The sequence below is a fragment of the Budorcas taxicolor genome, chromosome 5 (assembly GCF_023091745.1).
Source record: "Budorcas taxicolor isolate Tak-1 chromosome 5, Takin1.1, whole genome shotgun sequence".
NCBI classification, from domain to species: domain Eukaryota; kingdom Metazoa; phylum Chordata; class Mammalia; order Artiodactyla; family Bovidae; genus Budorcas; species Budorcas taxicolor.
In genome coordinates, this window is record NC_068914.1 from 15,940,742 (window position 1) to 15,957,496 (window position 16,755).

Consider the following 16,755-nt stretch of genomic DNA (forward strand, 5'->3'; position numbering starts at 1 on the left):
ATTTTCCAGGCAAGAGTACTGGAGTGGGTTGCCATTGCCTTAGTTAGAAGCTGAAAGGGATTCCAGAAACAAAGGACTAGAATGGGAAACCAAAAACTGATGGGTTTGCTAAAAACTGCCAAGAAGTCAATGCCGTTAAAGGAAGTATGTTCAACTAGGAGTTAGCATACTCAAAAATATTGTTCAGGAGAAAACCAACATAACATCCACAGCCTATATGAGGTATAATTTCATGAGTTTAGGACACTCACAAGCTGCATCCTATAACTCTGCCTTTAACACAAAAGCAGCACTTCCCTTTCCATTACACAGAGAGGAAAATAGAGGGCTGAAGAAAGGAAGTGAATCATCTGAGTTCATTCACTGAAAACGATGAGATTCAGAATTCACCAATTTTGAGGAACCTCATGACACATTTCCCCCCCTCCCCTCCTATTCTGAATCTGCTCTCCTCCCTTCCTGACCACCCTCAATCCCCACCCTCAGTCTCTTTGTCTTCCTACCCACCTGTGGAAGGTGTTTCTTTTCTCCAAACGGTGATTGATAACAGTGTGATGAGGCAGCCAAGTTCTGGGGAGAAGTCAGTCCCCTTTTAGAAGATACTAGAGGATGAAATGTATGGAAGTCTGTGAGAAGAGGGGGCGGGGGCATGGCAGAGAGCCCCCGAAAGAGATCTGTGTGCAGAGTGAAGAGAAGGAAGAGTACGTAGATAATCTAACCAGGAGGCTCGTGTTTACTCTGAGAACAGTGTTGGTAGTAATATGACAGAAACTAAAGAGGAAGTCTTTTCTCTCCAAGGGGATGTTACAATCTATCCCTTGTTGAAGATAGATTATAATAGCCAACTTATATTGCTTACATTCATTTTATTTTTCTGGCTTTTCCAGTGGCTCAGCGGTAAAGAATCTATCTGCAATACAGGAGACATGTGTTTAATCCCTGGATCGGGAAGATCCCCTGGAGGAGGGTATAGCAACCTGCTCCAGTATTCTTGCCTGGAGAATCCCATGGACAGAGGAATCTGGCAGACTACAGTCCACGGGGTCACAAAGAGTCGGACACAACTAAAGCGACTGAGCCGCATCAGCATTTTTTCAGTGTTATCAACAACCTTTAAGGAAGGTACTATTGGGACTTCCCTGCTGGTCCTGTGGTTAAGACTCTCAGCTCCCAGTGCAGGGGGCCCAGGTTCGCTCCCTGGTCAGGGAACTAGATCCCATGTGCTGCAACTAAGACCTGGTGCAGCCAAATAAATGAATAAATACTTTTTTAAAAAAAGGAAGGTACTATTAATATCACCCTCTTATGGATGAGAAAACTGAGGGTCCCAGAGTTTAAGCAGTTTACCCATGGTCACGCTGCAGGCAAATGGTAGAGCTGAGACTCACACCCAGGGTTGGTTGATTCCCAGGTTTGGAGAACTACCTCTGAGGCAATATCATATTCAGTCAGGAAGGTGGAGATCCTAGTCCTTATACCTAATATCCCTATTCTAACCCCATGGTGCCATCCCAGAGTGTCCCCAGTAGTCCAAGTCATGTCTGGGTTGAGTCCTATCTGTGCAGCTTGAGCCAGACTAAAAAAATGTTCCTCCTTTTGCTTAATAAACCCAGCCATGGCCGTATCTGCAGGGTCCAGTCAGAGAAGTTCATTGGGTCTTCTGTATGTGCTTATTTTTCTGGGTTGCTCTCTAGAAGCATCAAAGGTGAGTTTTTTTCTTTTTCAAAACTGTTATTCACCTATATTTATATGATGGAGATACCTAGGATTTTTCTGTGGCGAAATAACAATAGCATCTCTACACTGAGCATGCATTTTATTTAGCAGGCATTGAGTAATCATCCTGTGTGCATTCTCTCATTTAATCCTCAGTGAAGGAGATACAGTTTTGACCCCTCAGATAAGGAAACTGAGGCCCTGAGAGGTTTAGAACACACAGCCAAGTCAATATCAGTAGTGTTGTCCCTTTACCTCTTTCTGAGGGGAAAAAAAAATACCCTGTTAGTAAGTTCCTCGAAAATCTGTAGTAATAAACATTACTAATGTTATGTTTTCCCACCTTGCCTTAAATGTTTTAAGAATTACAAAATCTCAAGTAACTTCTTAGGAAATTTTGATTCATTAAGTCCAGAAGTGGGTTCAGGAATCTTATTCTTTATATACATCCCAGAAGATTTTTACCATCAAACAAGTTTGGAGAAAATGTCAGTTAGGGCATGCCTAGGGAGTGTTACTTTATTTTTTCACCTAGGAATGCCCAACTAAATGACAAATTTTCTATCGACTGAGGCTTCAACTCTAACCCAGTCCTTTGAGATGGGGGCCCGAAGAGAGCAGAGGTGGGAAAATCCAGGGCTGGAAAGCTGACTTTGGGACAGAGTTTCACAGACAGAGATGAATCAAGAAGGGGATGTACACCTGAGAGCATTGTGCCAACCCAGTCACCCTGAGGCGATTTTTCTAAAGAATCTGTTCTCTGAAAGCTAATTGCTTCAGCACCTCTGTACTTGTTCTTTTTTTTTAGATATAATGATAGTTTCATTTTAAAAATGCCAAACATATGGCTAATGGAGGGACTTTTTCATGTAGAAACTAAAGGAGTTTGGGGAATCAGAGTAACCCTCAAAGTCATGGGAATAGATAAGAAATTGACAACTCAAGGCTTCAGAAAAATTGGGAGAAGCTGAGTAACCCTGAGAACAAAGAAGAATTGAGAGTACTTGTACTGACTGGTGCTTTTCTCTTTAAAAATCTGTATTTGTCTTTGTTGCGTTGCCAGTTTTCTCTAGTTGCAGTGTGCAGCCTTCTCATTGCAGTGGCTTCTCTTGTTGCAGAGCATGGGCTCAAGACACACGGGCTTCAACAGCTGTGGCCCATTGGCTTAGTTGCCCCCGCGGCATATGGGATCTTCCTAGACCAGGGATCAAACCCGTGTCCCCTGCATTGGCAGGCATATTCTTGACCACTGGACCACCTGGGAAGTCTCTTACTGGTTTTTGTCTATCTGTGATATTTCCTCACAGATCTTATGCTGGCCCAACTTCTGAGCTTCCCAAGGCGAGTTTATTTGTTTATTTTCTTCTGGTTCCACATGAATAGAACTGGGTTTCCAGAGCATCATCCCTTTGCAGGGAGTGTGGAAACTATGCCTTTCAACGATGGACCCAGCAGCATATGGGATGACCGCAATGCTTGCATCTGTAGTCAAGAAGGAAGCAACAGTGTCGTTCTCCCCATGCACACCCTCTGCTCCTTTGCAAAGCATCCTAAAGACTTATTCAGTCTGCATTGTGACAGTCAGCTTAGTCTAATCATAAAGAAAATTCAATGCCAAGTTCTAAAACTAAGAGAACTGAACTCAACTCAAACTGCTCGTTTCATTCAATGAACTAAAAATTACTTTCAAATACCTAAGGCATGCCAAGCACGACTCTGGGCCCTGAGACATGATCCCTGCCCTGAAGAAGTTTAAAATCTAGTAAAGAAGAAAAAATGAATATACATGAAATAATGTATGATGACTTATTTAAAAAAAAAGAAAGTAACAAATGTTGGCAAAGGAAATAAATTAGAACTCTTATGCACTATTGGTGGGATTGTAAGATGTTGCAAACCACAATGGAAAACAGTATGGCAGTTCCTCAAACATTTACATCTAGAACTAGCAAATGTCCAGCAATTCCACTTCTGGGTATATATCAAAAAGAAAACTTAAAACAGAGTTCAAAGAAATTTGTATACCCATGTCATAGCAGCACTACTCACAATAACCGCATGGTGAAACAATCTGTATCCACTAACAGATGAAGAGATAAGCAAAATGGTACAAACATACAGAGGAACATTATTTAGTCTTTAAAAGGAAGAAAAGCTTGTCACTTACTATATAACATGGATGAATCTTGAGGACACTGTTGGGCTCATGCTTACTCACTCAGTGTGTCCAACTTTGCAACCCTGGTAGCCCACCAGGCTCCCCTGTCTATGGAATTTTCCAGGCAAGAACACTGGAGTGGGTTGCCATTTCCCACTCCAGGGACTCTTCCCGACCCATGGACTGAATCTGAATCTCTTGTGTCTCCTGCATTGGCAGAAGAGTTCTTTATCACCGCATCACCTAAGTGGAATAGCTCAGTTCAGTCCCGTTCAGTCACTCAGTCGGGTCCGACTCTTTGCGACCCCATGAATCGCAGCACGCCAGGCCTCCCTGTCCATCACCCACTGCCGGAGTTCACTCAGACTCATGTCTATCGCGTCAGTGATGCCATCCAACCATCTCATCCTCTGTCGTCCCCTTCTCCTCCTGCCCCCAATCCCTCCCAGCATCAGAGTCTTTTCCAATGAGTCAACTCTTCGCATGAGGTAGCCAGAGTATTGGAGTTTCAGCTTTAGCATCAGTCCTTCCAAAGAAATCCCAGGGCTGATCTCCTTCAGAATGGACTGGTTGGATCTCCTTGCAGTCCTAAGGACTCTCAAGAGTCTTCTCCAACACCACAGTTCAAAAGCATCAGTTCTTCGGCGCTCAGCTTTCTTCAGTCCAACTCTCACATCCATACATGACCACTGGAAAAACCATAGCCTTGACTAGATGGATCTTAGTTGGCAAAGTAATGTCTCTGCTTTAATAAGCCAGTCACAAAAATCATACATAGAAATATAAGATTCCACACATATCTATAGATACAGAGGTATCCAAAGTAACCAGATTTGTAGAGACAGAGAATGGTGGTTACCAGAGGTTGGTGGGAGGGAGAACTAGGGAGTTGTTGTGAAATAGCTATAAAGTTTCAGTTTTTCTTTGTTTTTAATGGCAACATAGTGGTATACAAAACAGTGATTTAACATTTAAATACATTGTGAAATGAACACCATAATAAATCTAGTAACCATTTGTTCTCATACAAAGTTATTTTAATATTATTAATGATATTCTTCAATCTGTATATTACATCCCTGTGACTTATTTATTTTATAACAGGAAATTCAAAACCTTAATTCTCTTCCCCTAGTTCCCTCAAACTTTCCTTCTCTGGAAACCACCCATTTGATCTCTGTTTCTAAGAGCCTGTTTTCTTTTTTTTAATTAATCAATTATTTATTTTTGGCTGCACTGGATCTTTGTTGTTGCCTGTGGACTTTCTCTAGCTGCAGCGAGCAAGGACTGCTCTCTATTGCTGTCCATGGGCTTCTCATCGTGGTGGCTTCTCTTGTTGTGGAGCATGGGTTCCGGGCATGCGTTTTCAGCAGTTGTGCTGAGTGGGCTCAGTAGTTGTGGCACATGGACTTGGTTGCTCCTGGCATGTGGGATCTTCCCAGACCAGGAATCAAACCTGTGTCCCCTGCATTAGCAGGCAGATTCTTAACCCCTTGAAGGAAGTTCCAAGCCTGTTTACATTTTCTTTTTATTTATTTGTTTGTTTTGTTTTTTAGATCCCACTAGATCCCACATATAAGTTCAATCATATGGTGTTTGTCTTTCTCTGATTTATTTCTCTTGGCATGATACTCTCTAGATCCATCCATGTTATTGCAAGGGGCGAGGTTTTTTTTATGGCTAAGTAATATCTCATTGTATAAATACTCCACATCTTCTTTATCCATTCATGTACTGATATGGACTTAGATTCCTTCCATATCTTTGCTATTGTAAATAATGCTGCGATGAACATAGTGTGCAAGTATCTTTTTGAATTTGTGCTTTTGTTTTCTTCATGTAAATATTTGGAAATAAAATTGTATAGTAGCTTCTTTCTTTCTTTTTTTGAAGAGCATGCATACCATTTTCCATAATGGCTAACCAATTTACAGTCCCACTAACAATACCTGAGGATTCCCTTTTCTCTGCATCCTCGCCAACACTTGTTATTTATTGTTTTCTTGTTAATGGTCATGGTCCTTCTGATGGGTATCAGATAGTATCTCGTGGTTTTGATTTTCACTTCCCTGACAGTTAGTGCTGTTGTGCATCTTTTTATATGTCTGTTGACCATTTGTATGTCATCTTTGGAAAAATGCCTATTTAGGTCAATAGACATTTTGCCAATTTTTTAATTGAATTATTTGACCTTTTTAAAAAAAATACTGAGTTGTGTGAGTTCTTTATATATTTTGGATGTTAACTCCTGATCAAATATATTATTTGCAAATATCTCTTCCCACTCCGTCGGAGAAAGCAATGGCACCCCACTCCAGTACTCTTGCCTGGAAAATCCTATGGGCAGAGGAGCCTGGTGGGCTGCAGTCCATGGGGTTGTGAAGAGTCGGACATGGCTGAGCGACTTCCTTTTCACTTTTCACTTTCATGCATTGGAGAAGGAAATGGCAGCCCACTCCAGTGTTATTGCCTGGAGAATCCCAGGGACGAGGGAGGCTGGTGGGCTGCGGTCTATGGGATCACACAGAGTCGGACACGACCGAAGTGACTTAGCAGCAGCAGCTTCCCATTCAGTAGGCAGTCTTTTCATTTTTTGGTGGTTTCTTTCACTGTACAAAGCTTTTTGTTTGAAGTAATCCCATTTGCTTATTTTTACTTTTGTATTTCTTCCTCGAGGAGACAGATCCAAAAAATATTGATAAGACTGTTCTTGAAGAGTATAGTGCCTATGTTTTCTTCTAGAAGTTTTATAGTTTTAGGTCTTACATTTAAATCTTTAATCTATTTTGAGTTTATTTTTGTATAGGGCTTGAGAAAGTGGTTCAGTTTTATTCTTTTGCAAGTAGCTGTCCAATTTTCCCAACACCATTTATTGAAGAGGCTGTATATTCTTGCCTCCTTTACATGCTGAGTCGATTCAGTCGTGTCTGACTCTTTTCGACCCTATGGACTGTAGCCTTTCAGGCTCCTCTGTCCATGAGATTCTCCAGGCAAGAATACTGGAGTGGGTTGCCATTTCCCTCTCCAGGGGATCTTCCTAGGATTGAACCTGGGTCTCCTGCATTGCAGGTGGGCTCTTTACCATGGCGGGTTCTATACCATGGGCCATCTGGGAAGCCCATGCTTCCTTTGTTGTATATTAACTGACCATATAAGAATAAGCTTATTTCTGGGATCTCTATTCCATTGATCTATGGGTTTTGTTTTGTGCCAGTGCCATCCTGTTTTGATTACTGTATTAGTAGTGTGGTTTGAAACCAGGAACTGATATGATCAGCCTTGTTCTTCTCTTTTAAGATTGCTTTGGCTAATTGGGGTTTTCTATGTTTCCATAAAAATTTTAGGATTATTTATTCTAGTGTGGTGAAAAATATTTTTGATATTTTGGTAGGGATTGCTTTGAATCTGTAGATTTCCTTGGGTAGTATGGACATTTTAATAGTATTAATTCTTCAAGTCTATGAGCATGGCATATCATTCTGATGGTCTGTGTCAGTTTTAACTTCTTTCACCCATGTGTTATGGTTTTCAGAATACAGATCTTTCACCCCCTTGGTTAGATTTGTTCCCAGATATTTTATTCTTTTGATGCAATTATAAATGGTATTATTTCCTTAATTTATCTTTCTGATAGTTTATTATTAGTGTCTCAAATTGCAAGAGGTTTCTATATATTAATTTTGTATCCTGCAAGTGTACTGAATTCATTTTTTAATAGCTTTTGGAGGAGCCTTTAGGATTTTCTATATGTTGTATCATGTCATCTGCAAATAGTGACAGTTTTACTTCTTCTTTTCCAGTTTGGATGCCTTTTATTTCTGTTTCTTGTCTGTTTACTGTGGCTAGGACTTACAATATCATGTTGTCTTGTTCCCATACTTAGAGGAAATGCTTTCTGCTTTTTATCATTGAATATGATATTCGCTATGGTTCCATTATATACAGCCTTTATTGTGTTGAGGTATGTTCCTTCTGTACCATCTTTTTAAATAGTTTTTATCACAAATGTATGTTGAATTTCATCAAAAGCTTTTTCTGCATTTACTGAGATCCTTATATGATCTTGAGTCTTCATTTTGTTAATGTGGCATATCATATCATTTCATCTGTGCATATTGAACCATCCTTGTGTACATGGCATAGGGGAGTATGATCCTTTTAGTGTATTGTTGTATTCAGTTTGTTAATATATCGTTGAAAAATTTTGTATATATGTTCATCAGTGATATTAGCCTGACATTTTCTTTTTTATTTGGTGTCTCTACCTGGTTTTGATATCAAGATGGTGTTAGCATCATAGAATGAGTTCAGAAGTATGGCTTTCCTACCAACTTCTTGGAATAGTTTGAGAAGGGTAAGTGTTAACTCCTCTATAAATGTTTTGTGAAATTCACCTGAGAACCCATCTGGCCTTGGACTTTTGTTTGTTTTTTGATTACTGATTCAATGTTATTATTGGTAATCAGTCTGCTCATATTTTCTATTTTTTTCTGATTCAGTCTTGGGAGATTGTATGTTTCTAGGAGTTTATCCATTTCTTCTAGGTTGTCCAATTTTGCGGCATGTAATTTTTCACAGTAATCTCTTATGATCCTTTATATTTTTGGGTCAACTGTAACTTCTCGTTCACCTCTGATTTTATTTACTGGGGCCCTCTCTGTCTTAGAGCTTAAAACATAGAGCTTAATATTGCAACATGAAGAGGTTCAAGAGGGCTGTTGCACAGTAAAGTAAATATGCTTAACACTACTGAACTGTACACTCAAAAAGAATTAAGGTGATAAATTCTATGTTATGTGTTTTTTAAAATTATTTATTTATTTATTTGGTTGTGCCAAATAAAGTTAGTTGTGGCACATGGGATCTTAGTTAGTTAGTTGTGGCATGCAGGGTCTTTAATTGCAACATGTGAGCTCTCAGTTACAGCATGTAAAATCTAGTTCCCTGACCAGGGATCAAATCCCAGCCCCTTGCATTGGGAGCACGGAGTCTTAGCCACTGGACCACCAGGAAAGTCCCTGTGTTGTGTGTTTTGTTTTGTTTTGTTTTGTTTTAACCACGATTTAAAAAAAAACGAACTGTTAAATTAAACATTATGTACACTGACCATAAATGAAGTAAAAACTTAGAGAACAGAGACACTGAAATTAGAGATTTCCTGGACCTGAACAAATCATAAAGGATGAGTCATGTTAGGATTGGTAGAAGACAGGAAAAAAGAAGTTCTAAGCAAGATAGGAGCTTAAATAAACATTGTATATATTATGGAGAGTACACTTTGTATGTGTTTAACTCTGTGTGTGTATGTATGCGTATACACGTGTACATAAGCAGTGATCAATCTTGCCCAATTAGGGAGCATTTACATTGGAGAGCAGTGAGAACCACGTACAGATAGGTAGGGTGAAGTCAGGTTATAAAATCTCTTAAAAGCCAAATAGAAGTCTATACTTGATAACACAGACTCCAGGAAATCACTCTAAGTTCTTGAACAAGGATGTGTATAAGATTTTTAGTAAAGCTGAAAATTCCCACTGGTCTCAATGAAAATAAATGAAGTTAAGAAAGTAACTTGCATTTTGTCTGGGGTTGGGCTGGAGGGAATGGGGAAATGATAAACCCCCAGTGTTGGGTGAAGAAGGGGAGTAAGAACTGAAATAAAAGGACACCAAGGGGAAGTGAGAATTCAGGGAGGAAATGGGACCCAGACTCGTGTATAGCTGTCATTGTTCATATTCATTAGGGACTTTTGTTTTTCCAAACTTGCAGGGTCATATGTTTTACTTTATAAAGATCTTTAGAAAGTTCCGTTAAAGGGCTGAACCATGAAATCCATATTTGAAGGTCAGAACAATAGTTTCAATAATAGTTTCAACTGAGGGCAGAGAGTCCCACTGTCCAATCCCAGAGGCACCTGTCAAGTACAAAGGCCGTGTCTCCAAGCATGAGCCAAGAGCTTCCTCTTAAGGAAGCGGTTGACTGCCGTGCTGAGAGCTGTGGTTTCAGAGTCAGAGAATGGAGTTCCATTCCCATCTCAGGTTCTGAATCCGCCTTTGAACCTGGGTGACTCCCTTCCCTCCACGGGCCTCTGTTTCCTATTTTGTGAAAGCAGAAGGATGTCCTTTCCACCTGCTTCCATGGAAGAAAGAAGTGGCTGAAAGAAAAAGAATTTAAGTGAAGGGGTAAGGTCTGGGCTGAAGCAAAGCCTGAGGACAGGGGGCCAGGTTTGACACACCCATGCCCTTGACATCAGAAGTCTATGGAGAGGATGTAAGCATTAAACAATATAAACAAATGTTGCCCCAGAGAGTTTGGGTTCTGGGAATACGAACAGGGAATCATGACCAAAATTCCAGGTCTCCAAGTTCCCCTCAAGGAGTCACGAGGCTCGTGAGGAGGTGAATCACCACACCCAGTATCTATCTTGAAGCCCTAAAGCACCAAATATGAGCCTTAGCAAAGGAAGGGGCTCAGGGAAGTCCTGATTTAGCTAGCCCCCAGGGTGTAGCTAGAATGTAAGCCATTCCCTTAGGTCCTGGTAAGACCAGTAAACAGTTTTGCTTGAGGCAGCTGGGTGGTGTTCTAGCGCTGAGGTCAGTGGCAGGTCAAAGTCATAAAGTCGGTCGCGTGGAGCCAGCGCAGTTGTCTCTGGTCTGGAAGCTAACATGGAAAAAGCAGCTCAGAAGATTGTAGGGCTTAAAGAAATCTAATTTGTATTCTTCCCAAAGTCTGTCCTACTTCTGGGTCCAACTCTCCGTAAGCAAAAGGCAGAGACAAGGGTAGTGTCTTGTCAGAGCCCGGAAGAGAGGCCAGAGGGCATGGAAAGAAAGAAGTGTGTTGGCTGGAAAGACCATTCTCAGAGCCAGGGAGCCTCGTGGGAGCCCCAGGGAGCAAAGCAGACCTTGGGAATCTGGAACACTTGGACTTGTGGAGTGCTGTGGTCCAAAGGGATCTCACATACCACTTCACATCCATTAGGATGGTTTTTATCAAAATAGTGGAAAACGACAAGTGTTGGTGAGGATGTGAAAAAAATTAGGACGCTTGTGCATTGCTGGTAGGAAAGTAAAATGATGCAGACACTGTGGAAAACAGTTTGGCAAGTCCTCAAAAAATTAAACATGGAATTACCATATGATCGAGCAATTCCACTCCTAGGTATATACCCAAAAGAACTGAAAGCAAGGACTGAAACAGAATACTTGCTCAGCCACGTTCATGGACTTCCCTGGTGGCTTAGATGGTAAAGAATCCACCTGCCATGTAGCAGACCCAGGCTGGATCCCTGGGTGCGGAAGATCCCCTGGAGAAGGAAATGGCAACCCATTCCAGTATTCTTACCTGGAAAATCCCATAGACACAGGAGCCTGGTGGGCTACAGTCCATGGACTCACATAGAGTCAGACACGACTGAGCGACTGAGCATAGTTCATAGCTCATGTTCATAGTGGTATTATTCACAGCAGTCAAAAGCTGAAGCAACCCAACTGTGCATTGACATTGAAGGAATAAACCAAAGGTGGCATAGGCATGCCATGGAATATTTTTTAGCCTTAAAAATGAATGAAATTCTGACACATGGGATGATATGCATGAACTTTGACAACATTCTTTAGTGAGATAAGCAAGACACAAAAGGCTATATATTGTATGACTCCACTTCTAAGAAGTATATAGAATAGGCAAATTCATAGAGACAGAAAAAACAGAGGTTAGCAGGTGTTTGGAGGAAATATTGTTTAATGGATACAGAGTTTCTGTTTCAAATGATGGAAAAAGTTCTGGAAATGAACAGTTGGTTGTACAACAAACTGAATGTATTTAGTACCATCGAGATGTAAAAAGTGGTGAAAAATGGAAAACTCTATATTATGTGTATTTTACAAAAAAATAATCACAAGAAAGGGGGACCTTAGGACTCAGGGATCGACAAGGCACTGAGAATAAGACACAGAGAAACAGAACATGAAAAAGTGGCAACACAGATGTTCAGAGTCTTGAGCTGAGATGGGCAAGGGAACTGGGACAGAGAGAAAGCAATCTGTCCATGAGGAGAAAGTGTGGGAGTCAGAGATGAAATGCAGAGAAGCTGGCCGAAATGGAGCCCTATTAGGGGGTAGAGCTGACTATGGAGAAAGAAACGGGGATTGGCTGGTCTGGTTTTTAAAATGAGTCTTAAGTCTGGGTGCTTCTTTGGCATGTGAGTTTCCACGTTTAACCGCCACAGGGCTTGTGGTGGATGCTTCTGGGACCTTCATCCACTAGGCAGTGGTCAGCTGGCTGTGGCCCACTGAGGCTTCCTGTCTCCTTGTAGAGCCGACAGACACCACAGTGAGTCAGTCCTACCAAGGCTTGATTCATTTTTGACACAGTTTTGGTAATCAAACACAACACTCTGGAATTGGCAATGCAGCCCAGAAGGTGGGAACATGGTTGCAGGACCCAGGCTCCTTGCCGCTCCTTGCTGCCATCTCAATTCTTTGTAAAGGTTGACGTGAACTGCATTTAAGGTCAGAAAGACTTGGGTTCAAATTCTGTCTTGCCCCTCATTAGCTGTGTGACCTTGAGCAAATTACTTAACCTCCAAAAGCCATGATTTCCTCACTTGTAAAATGGGGTTATAGAACTCCATAGCCTTGTAGTGCGTACTAAGTAAGATAACCACATGGAGAGAGTTTTTCACTTGTCACAGAGAAACTGCCCAGTAAGTTAAGGTAATTATAATTATCAGCACTACTATTAATACCCTGAAGTCTTTGATTATCTAGGATTGCTTTGCCACAATGGAGACCATATGTGGAACTTCAGTAACCCACACTCCTATAGCCCTGAATTTAGACCAGGAAGACTGGAATTTCATCTGGGTTCCCTGATTTACTGGGTGTGTGACCTTGGGCATTTTTCAGAGTCTCAGTTTTCTCATTTGTAAAACAGAGATGATTACATAGTGTTGTAAACATCAAATTAAATAATCTGTATAAAAGTTCTATAAATAAAGCCAAAAGAGCATAGATGTATAATATGATAATATATTCAACATCAGAAGCAAGGACGTGTCTGGGCCAAGGTTAGGGTCAAGATGAGAGTCAAGGTCAGGACTGGCATTAGGGCTGTAAAAACAACTGGGATCAAGATCAGGGCTGGAATTGGGTCAAAGCAAAGTTCTGGGTTAGGGTTAGGAAGGGAGTCATGAGCAGGGTCACAGTAGGGGGTTATGTGGAAATTTTGATTTGGCCCAGGAATCCAAGCCAACGGATGGTATGCACTGTCTGAGCCCTAAGGGCTACAGCAGTGTTGTGCAGTGACTCACAGGTGGCTGAGCTGTCTGGGATAAGGCTCTAATCCAGAAATCTTGATTTGGGGGAGAGTAGAGTGTGAGATTTACTGTAGAAGTGCAGGCCTTTAGGGAGACTGTTCAATTGCAGTAGTTCAGCCACATCAATGCCTTCATCAATTCTCCTCCCAAGCAGGTAGATCATTACATCACATTAAGTTTCAGCCTATTTCCAGGTGCATTTCCTACAGTTCTAGTCCTTGAAGTTCTGATCATCCTTTCTCCATCATCCATCCATCCATCCATCACCCATCATTCCACCATCCATCACCCATCATTCCACCATCCATCCAACAAACGTTTATTGAATACTTACTGCATGTTAAGCCTTTTGCTAGACTCAAGGGTCCAGCAATGATGGAGGCAAGCATCTTGTCTGTCCTCATGGAAATTCAATCTAGAAGGAGAGACAGATAGTACAGTGGATTTCCATCTTCTGTGTGTTTGTGGGGTGGTAATAGATTCTAAAATAAGTTCATGAGTCAAAGATTGCAAAATTATTCCTGAAGATCCCTTAATTCACCAGAACCTTGACATTTAGAAGCACAAAAGTCAAGCAATAACATCTATTTCTCTTTGTACTTTGTTCATGATCCTGGGGCAATAGGTGCCAAGATCTGGTTTTAATGATGGAAAGTGACTTTAAATAAAGTAATTGCTTTGTTTCTGGCTCTTTTAGCTGAGTATTTATAGTTGGGTTTACATAAGTTAACTGCATGAACGATAGGACTCCAGTGTAAATACAGATTTTACCAATAAGTATGTAACCAGGCTTCCCTGATGGCTCAGACAGTAAAGAATCCCCCTGCAATGTGGGAGACCTGGGTTCAATCCCTGGGTTGGGAGCATCCCCTGGAGAAGGGAATGGCTACCCACTCCAGTATTCTGGTCTGGAGAATTCCATGGACAGAGGAGCCTGGCAGGCTATGGTCCATGGGGTTGCAAAGAGTCAGACACAACTGAGCCAGTTTCACTTTCATGTAATTATTGTAAATATGTTAAAGAGCAACACAGTGATTATAAGAATGTATGGTGGAGGACATAACCTAGTAAGGGGTGGAGGGATGAATGATATGGAAGGCTTCACTGAGGAAGTGAGGTAAGTCGTAAAAGGGTGAATATGAGTTAGCCTACCTTAAAGAGTAAAAAGAACTTTCCAGGCAGAGGAACTGACCTGAGGCAGATGAAAGCCAATCAGTTTGGAGATGTTGAAGAGATAACCAAGGGCCTCCCCAAGTCAGTCCCCAAAGTGAGGGTCTGTTTCACATGCTCTGAATCAGCACGTGTAACAACATGGAGGTAAGGTGGTCTAAGACTCAGCACAGAGAAGTTAACAATTCAGAGTACAGGGCTACAGAAACAGAAGTAATCAGTCAGTGTCTGTTGGAATCACTGGGCTAGCTTCCCTGTGGGAAGCTTCCCTCTGGAAACAGAGACAGTGGGATTCACAGCCCACACACAGACATAAACCAGAGGTCACAAACACAAAAACTAAAGCTAAGCAGGCAATGTAAAGAGTGAAGCAGGCTGAGGGTAGGATGTTGGGGTTGGGCGGGGAGTAGAGACTCTGGCAGCCTGGAGACTTCTTGTCTCCTTTAAAGGAAGCAACTGCTATTCAGCTACCACGAATTGTTGCCAAGTAGGAACTGAGGACCAATTTTGCTAGATCTTCCCTTTTGCAGCAGTTGTCAGTTTCATCTTCCTCTGGCCTTTGGAGCCCACTCCTGGACTATGGCTCAGAGGGTAAAAGCATCTGCTTGCAATGAGGGAGTCCTCAGTTCGATCCCTGGAGAAGGAAATGGCAACCCACTCCAGTACTCTTGCCTAGAATTCCATGGATGGAGGAACCTCGTAGGTTACAGTCCATGGGGTTGCAAAGAGTTGGACACAGCTGAGTAGCTTTACTTTTACTTCCACTTCCCTACTGTACAGCAGGCTGGATATTCCCCAGGAATTAACACCACCAGTACCCCACCTCCCCCACACAGTAGCAGCTCCCAACCAATGAATGACTGATGGGTGCAGTGGATAAATATACTATGCCCTTGCCCCTCAGTTGAGATAACTTTGAGACACGTGTTCTACACTGTTTCCCTGAGTTCCCCGGGAAGAATTAAGCTCCAGATGCCCATATGGTAATTTCCTTGATAACTTGCCCTGGATCCCTTTCTTCCTCTGTCCCACTTCTCCACTCCATGACGGGACTTTCCCAGGATTACTTTCCAAAATTAACTACTTGCGACTGAAGTCTTGTCTCAGGGTCTGCCTCTGGAAGAAACCAAGGACACAAAATGTTAAGAAAGATTTAAAATGCAGATTTTTATTTATGTTAAAACTTCCCAGTTAGAATTGTGCATGTCAACAAAAACAGGTTTAAGGGTTAGATTTAGCCAACAAACCATCAGTTTGGGATTCCTGATGTAAGCTAAGACTTCATCAATCACCCAGGAAAGGGAACCTGTTTGCTAAAGGATGTTTAAGAAAAGAGTTAAAAAAAAAAAAAGAAAAGAAAAGAGTTGAGTGAGAAAGTTCCTAAGGGTGGAAACCCATGGCAGGTGGCAGTGACTGCTTAAAATACGGGGAATTAGAGGGGGGTTGGGCAGTGCTGCGGCAGCTGGAATGGCAGCTCCTGCCCGCAGCTCCCTGAAGTGTGCTTCCTCATTTGAATGTGCCGGCAGCCACCACTCCCACCAGGGTAAATCACATGAAGGCCCCATGGGACGTCTCAGAGCTGCACAGCAGGCCCAGCAGCCGCCTACACCAAACTGGTTCTGCAGCAAGAGTGACAAGCCCGAGCCTGCCAGCTCTAGGGTCCTCAGAATCACACTCTCCTGGTTCCCAGTCAGCAATCCACCCCAGAGCCACGAGACAGCTGCTGCCCTGCACCATCTTGGTCCAGCTCACCTGGCCCCCTGGTGCAAGGAGAGGTCCTGCGACTGTGTGTGAGGAGCTGATGCAGGAAGCCAAGAGCCCCTTCTTTTGGCACTTCTCACCAAGCCAGCTTGCTGGTAGTCATCCAGCTCAGGCACCCAAAGTGCTGACTGGAGGCACTGTCATCCTGGTGCTGTACAGAGGAAGACACACCAGGCCCCGGAGGGCAGAGGGCTCTGCCTGGCTGAGATGCCCAGACAGGTCCACGGGTGACAGGCACCACCTTACGCCAAGCCGTCTCTAGCAGTGTTTGCAGAACCTGTGCTATTTTAAGTTCTTCTGTCATCACTGCAAGCAAACTGGACTGAGGGAGTCTGATTAGAAGGGAAAGAACCGGTTTAACAGAGCTGGGGTAGTGGGAGCTGCATCCCTGAGCTGGCAACATAGCGCCAGGCAGAAAAGCTCAATGCTTCTTGGGCTCAGGACTCAGTTAGGTGTCAGCACTGGCTTCTGAGCAACTTGTCCGACAAAAGAGCAAAGAGGAAGACTCTCAGATTCAGGGCCTAGTGGCTACAATGACCAACACAGGAATAACCATAACAACAATAATACGCTATAAATGTGCTTCACAGTTTATGTTACCTTTCACGGATGTGATCTCATTTAATCCTTACTG

The 16,755-nt window shown here is 42.4% G+C and overlaps 1 long non-coding RNA gene across 1 annotated transcript; it reads right to left on the bottom strand.

Moving 5' to 3' along the window:
* Window positions 1-12,194: 12,194 nt before the first annotated feature.
* LOC128049019 (uncharacterized) lies at window positions 12,195-14,374 on the bottom strand. The gene is made up of 3 exons (XR_008199420.1): window positions 14,343-14,374; window positions 13,525-13,605; window positions 12,195-12,373 (listed from the first exon to the last, which is right to left on the bottom strand). It is a non-coding gene; the product is annotated as an uncharacterized LOC128049019 (long non-coding RNA).
* Between the last annotated feature and the right edge of the window lie 2,381 nt (window positions 14,375-16,755).